Below are 6,465 nucleotides of genomic sequence, written 5' to 3'. Positions count from 1 at the left end.
CATCCATACAAGCCTCTGGCTTCTTTACTATTCATTCCATCCAGGAAGAGCACACACCAAATGCAGATGCTTCCTCAGCCTGACAAAGTGTTTTTAAACCCAAAAGCTTTCTAAGAAAATTGTTTCCAACTATTTAGTTGGTCTAATAAAAGATATCAGATTTACCCAAATAAACTTGTCTGCCTACTTGAAATCTCTGGGTTTATCTTATGAAGCATGCTTGCACATGTAACAGCACTAACTTTGTGAGGCCCCCACATGAGAATCACTGATATAGATGCTAAGGTAAGTTACTTGTTCAGTCACCCGCCTTTCCTCAGTCATAGCAGGGAAGGGAGCAAAACCACAAACACCCTCTGGAAGCGGTGCAAGGGGACTAAACAAAAGGGTATCAGAATTGGAAGAACGTTCCTTACTTCCAAATACCTGTCAGCTTTGTGACCTGAGTAGCTGGTGAACCACTTGGAAAAAATGGTCCAGGGATAGCACAAGATGCATACAAAGAATGTGTATCCACTGCAGCCCAGCCCACAAAGTTGGAGTACTAGTTAACATAATTTAAGGCAGCATTAGCCTTCTCTCTGCATTTTATGACCTTCCAGCAGAGAGGTCACAATGAACAAATATCTCAGACCACAGAGTAGTCTACTTGCCATGCTGACAGTACCCAAGACATAATTAAGCAATGCAGAAAAAACCTGGGGGCATAAAAAAAGGCAGAGCCTCTATTTGCACCTCACAAGGCGCATGTGATATTTATTTTTCTGCATCTATTTCTTAGGTTTTCACAGGTATGCAAATAGTTACTACCATAAAGCCCTCAGAGAAAAAACAAAGAGTCATCTATCCTGCACAGAAACAGTCTCTATTTTTTCCCTGAGACCCAGTGTAAAATAATAGGTTTAAGTGCTCAAGAAACTGGAGTATTGGTGTAATATATCAATGATCAAAGTCTGTTTGGATTTCAAACTTTCAGGAGGATGCACTAGACAACTAAGCAGGCCAAAGAGAAACTTAGATAGGCAAAAGGATTTCAATCACATGCACACAGAAGGAATGAAATTCAACCACCAGGCTTTTATTCCAGTTGAGTGGCTGTTAGTGGGGATCTCCATTAAGGACACTGCAGAGAGAGGAAACTAAGGGTAATTTACAGTTCATTACCGGATAAACTCGGGACACAGACAATCATTCATAGCAGACACGCACAACTCTTGCTTACATATAAAAATATAGGCAGAATAAAACTGATGACACTGAGAATTTAATGTTAATTAATACTAAATTAAAATGGAAAACAGAATATCGCAATTTTAATGGCTCATCAGCACCATTAGTTCAGTAAGCACCAAAAGAATGCCACTTACTTTCAAGAGAGCACTCAGAGCAAATTATGAGGAAAGGAATTAACTTCCTCCTGGCCAAACTCTCATTTCTAAGCATAAATAATGACATGCCCAGAAATTCTATCCACCGCAGCACCTAAGAAACTATGTTACATACCCAGTACTCTCAATAAACTTTAATATCCGTAAAGCCCATATACAATACCACAGTATGTATTCTTTAGTCATGCCAAACCAGGAGGTACCCAATTTTAAGGCTAGGGACAGACATTTAAAAAGCCGGAGTCTGAATTGATTCAACCGCTGCACGTTAGTCTAACTTGCCTAGGTTGAATTGGTTTGTAACAGCACAAACATATGGACAAATGCCTGCAGTTGCTCAGGCCAGGCACCGGGGGCGCTAGAGCACGCCCTCAGCTGCAAGGAAGCTGTGCTGGTAGAAGTGATCAGTCTGAGCTGAACTGGCCAGAGAGGGGTTTAATTTCCCCTTCCCTGTCCCACCAGCAGGCACCCAGACTAGGTTTGCTGAGCACTCCCCCATCACTGCTGCAGCGGTGGGCCCCTCCCCTCTACCCCCACTGCCTCTGGGGGACAGCAGCTGGGTCTGCCTGCACGAACTACCACGGAGCAGCAGAATAAGCCCCCTCCTGTCCCCTCTGTCGGACACCAAAGGGAGAGTAAATAACTCCCATCCCTGCTTCACCCCACCTAAGGGGCCCTACTGGCTGGTGTCTGGTCCCGCCAGGTTGGGGCTGGCGGAGAAGCAGGCTTCCCTGGCCAGCTTGGAGGTGCTGGTGGGCCCCTGCCCTGTGCAGCACCCGGGGATGCAGCTGCACAAGCAGCTGCAGGCTGGCCAGGGCAGGGAGCTGTTCTGTCCCCAGCTGCCACTATCACAGCCATGCCGCAGTGCTTGGGGGGGGGGGGGGGCGCTTACGCCCTGCGTGTGGAGCTCCAGCTCCAGCTCCAGCTCCAGCATGCCTTGGAAGGCAGAAGGTGCCCGGATGGAAGGCTTCAGTCCAAGGCCTGCAGCCGGAGTTCCACATACGGCCTTAAGCTGCTGGGCTGAACCCCCCTCCCCAAAGAGGCTCAGGAGTGGCAGGAATGGGAGGGGGAGTAACCACAGTAGGCAAGGGGAAGCTGGCTTAGCCCACAGGGCTGTTTTTCTCCCCTTGCCTCCAGCTGCGGGTCCTGCTGTGCCATGCAGTGCCGCTCAGGGCTGGGGAAGCTTTCTTCAGCCCAGCAGCTTCAACCTGAGCTGGGCTGAAGCCACTGGGCTGAAGGAAGCTCCCCCACCCCAAGTGACATTATGCGGTGTGGCAGGAGCCACAGCTGGAGGCAAGGGGAAAAAAAACAGCCCTGTTGGGCCAAGCCAGCTTCCCCTTGCTTGCAATGGTTACTCCCCCCCTCCCATTCCTGCAGCTCCTGAGCCACTCCAGGAGGTGGGGTGGGGGTGGGAAGGGAAGCTTCAGCCCAGCAGCTTCTGCCCTGTGCACGGAGCTCCAGCTGCAGCCTTTGGACTGATGCCTTCCACCTCAGCACCTTCCAAGGTTTCTGGGAGCTGGAGTCAGAGCTCCACATGCGAGGCAGAAGCTCCCCCCCCACCCCCGCAGTGGTGCGGCACCATGTGGCCGTGGCAGCGGCACCTGGGGACAGAACAGCTCCCCACCTTGGCCAGCCCACAACTGCATGAGCAGCTGCAGCCCCGGGTAATGCACAGGGCACGGGGTGCGGAGGTGGCACCTGCCGGGCTCAGGGCTCACCAACACCTCTGAGCTGACTGGGGAAGCCCACTCCCCAGCCAACCCCCACCTGGGGGGGCAGACACCAGCCAGAAGGGCCCCTTGCAGTGGGGCAGGGAAGGGGGTTATTCCCTCTCCCTCCAGTGTCTAGCAGAGGGGACAGGAGGGGACTTATTCTTCCACTCTCTGGTGGTCGGGGCAGGCAGACCCAGCTGCAGTCCTCCAAGGGCAGTGGGGGTAGAAGGGAGAATACACCCCTCCCTGCCCCCTCTGCTTCAGGTGGCCACACTGGCCATCCACTGCAGCAGCAACAGGGGAGTGCCAGGCAGACCCGGATCAGGTCCCTGCCGGTGGGACAGAGAGGGGGGAACTAAACCCTTCTGGCCAGACCTCCGCCCCTGCCTGTCCCTGCTCCAGCTGGGGAGCAGAGGGGCAGAAAGAGCCCAGCCCAGAGACCATGCTGGGATGCTGGTGTTCTCTGGTTTAAGTTAAACCAGGAACAGATATTGCATAAACTGGTTTGAGCCAAATCAATTAAGTCTGATACTACATTCAACCAGGTTTCTCTCAAACTCGTTTTGGCCATTTTGAAACTGGTTTATGTGCACTGAACATCTGTTCTGTTACAGGTTTACACCACTTTCTGATCACTTAAACTAGTTTATGTGTAACGTCTGTCCCTAGCCTATATCAAAGCAATTTAAGAAAGAGTTATTAGTACTTTAAAGTATACTTGCCTCAGCCTTGCTGCCAATTTGGTGGTTTTACAGTCATGTTTTCTTATTAGTCAAGCTGTCTCTCTTTCCCATGTTGTTCTGTGAACAACGCAAACACTGGAGGAAGACAGCAAAATATTGTCCAATATACAATGTAAACAAATTTTAAAGGCAGACCCTTTTCTCTGATATCTTTTAGTTAAAGTTATTTTCAATATTGTAACCAGAGAGTTGGGTAAAGGGTAGGCTCTGAGGTTCAAAGCAAAAACGGGCTCTGCATCAGGAAAAAAAAGGTCAGGCTTTCCAAAGTCTCCTAGAGAGACAACAGCAACAGCACTACTTTGAATTTTTTATTTAAATGTCCAAGCTCTAAAATTCACAGCTCAGCTGTGGCTCCCAGGACCCACAGGCGGTATCTACAGTAGGGAAGCTGAAAGCCCTAGCATGCAATGGAGTTCTCAAGGCCTACCAGCTCTCTCTAGTGCAGAGCCAAAACCAACCCCAGCTAAAGTTGGGGCCCCCGAAGTTGGGGCAAGGAGTCTGGATATCCTGGAAGGACTGGTCTGAATTATGATGGGAGTTCACTGAAGCAAAGGCACATCTACAAAACATTATTAGCTTAAATGAACTGACATTTTCTGGAGGGGAAAAAAAACAAACCTGGTTTGTTGATAAATTTCTAGTGCAAGAACAGCAGACAAACAAGTCTCCTGACAGAAGTTTCACTAACTCACTATCATTTACATTTCAATGGTATTTTTTGCTTGACAAAAGTATGCATGATCAGGGACGACATAAATAAAGTGAACATGAAATATTTGTATCCATTTATGTGACATGAGCATGCACACGGAACACTTGAATTACTGTACGTGGTTCTATGAAGATAGTATCCTGGAAGTATGTATTCTACCCTAGCAAAAGCTTACTAACTCTATGCATAATTTTGGCTTGCTCCAATTACAGAAAGAGCACCATAAAAAAAAAAAAACACACATGTGCATGTGTGCCACTAATCTAACTCAACCAAGTACACTGTTGATTACCTGCTCAAATGTCCAATTAATCTTAAATCAGTCTTCTCCAATTTGAGACAAAAAAATGAATGTACACAGATATTATATGCAAAAGTAGACAGCTGCACACACAGTTCAGGTAGTATGATAATCAGCTACCCAATCTGTATACTTAAGAGGTTCATTCTACCAGAGAATGTGCATCTGGCTCACTGTATTTATATTAGTTAAAATACCTAAGAGTCATCGCTATACAGTGACATTAAGCACGACAATGAAAACCACAATAAATTACCACTGTTATGAAAGCAAAACTAAAGACTTAAATAATGAAGCGTTGGCTTCCTATTGCTATTATTACTTCTTAAGTGTGCTAGTGCAACACTTACAAGTATTTAAGCTGTCAGTGAATGAGTCATTTTTCACTACTAGATGACAACTACAGTATTTACGTGGATCACTGCAGTATTAACGTGCTGTCCTCCAGTTTCTGAATTGTGTCTGAAATTAAAAGTTCATCTGTTGTGTAATAATCCACATCTGCCTCCTACCCACACCTGTCTACTACCTTCATTCCAGCTCTCCCCTTAAATTATTACTGTGCTTTTTCTTCCCGCGTGATAAATTATCTATGCTATGTTGACATGAAAAGTTCTCATGTTACACATAACGGCACCCATGCAACTCCTGAGCAACTGCATATTGCTGTCAAGATAATTTATCCCTCCCATTATGGAATGAATACATCCCTTGTCCTAGCAACTTGAATTACAACCATAAGCAGTGTTGATCATTAAAAAAAATTACAATTTGAACACTTGTCAGGAAACTGACGGACTAGAAACCACTCAGTTAATTTTTGTTATTATAAATCCTTTACAATTTTTGAAAAGCATTTTAGTTTAAAAACACATCCCACTAATTCTTTGTGATTGCAAGATTTTTTTCAATAGAAATACAAACAGAACAGCTAAGAAGCAGGTTGTAAGTGGAATCATTTTGGCTTATATTATTTGAATAGCAAAACATTCCGGTTTTGAAATCCTACTGATGTGCTAGACGAGCGTATGGAAATTTACAATGTATATAAAATGCGATGTATCTGGAGCAGGGGCACTTTCATCCGGCCTGCAGGCAACCACCAACCCAGCCCTTCCGCCCACGAGGGCGAGAGCAAGGTGCCCACGTATACACCCCCATCTCTCCAACATACTGTATTGAGCTTCGCTCCCGCCCTTGTGGGTAGAAGGGCCCAGCCCAGCCAGCAGCAACTTCCAGGCAGGGCTCCTGTTCCCCTGCTGCAGCCTCCCTGTGGGGCACCTGCTTGGCTTCCCCAGCATCTGCTTGCTTTGGGCATCAGGCAGGGCAGCGGCAGGCGCGAGGCAGGGCGGAGCTGCAGCTGGGTGAGAGCAGGCAGCACGGGGTGGGGACAGCAGCAGCACAGAACCCATGGGGATGGTGGGAGCACGGAGCTTGGATGGGTAGAGTGTGGGTGTGAGGGCAGGATGTGCTTCTTGCCCCCATGCACAGCGCTGGCCAGATCTGCACACCACCAAGCACCAGCATAGGCATGAGAACTCTGAGCATCCTATAAGACATACGTACCATGTACAGGCTATCCTGTACCATGTGGGTGGAAAGTTACAGA

At 47.5% G+C, this 6,465-nt stretch overlaps 1 protein-coding gene across 1 annotated transcript in view; it reads right to left on the bottom strand.

Moving 5' to 3' along the window:
- Positions 1–6,465, bottom strand: part of LONP2 (lon peptidase 2, peroxisomal) — a 109,180-nt gene that overhangs the window by 43,789 nt on the left and 58,926 nt on the right. The window lies entirely within an intron of this gene.

This window comes from Gavialis gangeticus, unplaced genomic scaffold (assembly GCF_001723915.1).
Source record: "Gavialis gangeticus isolate Ggan-Ray unplaced genomic scaffold, GavGan_comp1, whole genome shotgun sequence".
NCBI classification, from domain to species: Eukaryota; Metazoa; Chordata; order Crocodylia; family Gavialidae; genus Gavialis; species Gavialis gangeticus.
This window is presented reverse-complemented; position numbering and strand designations above follow the sequence as displayed.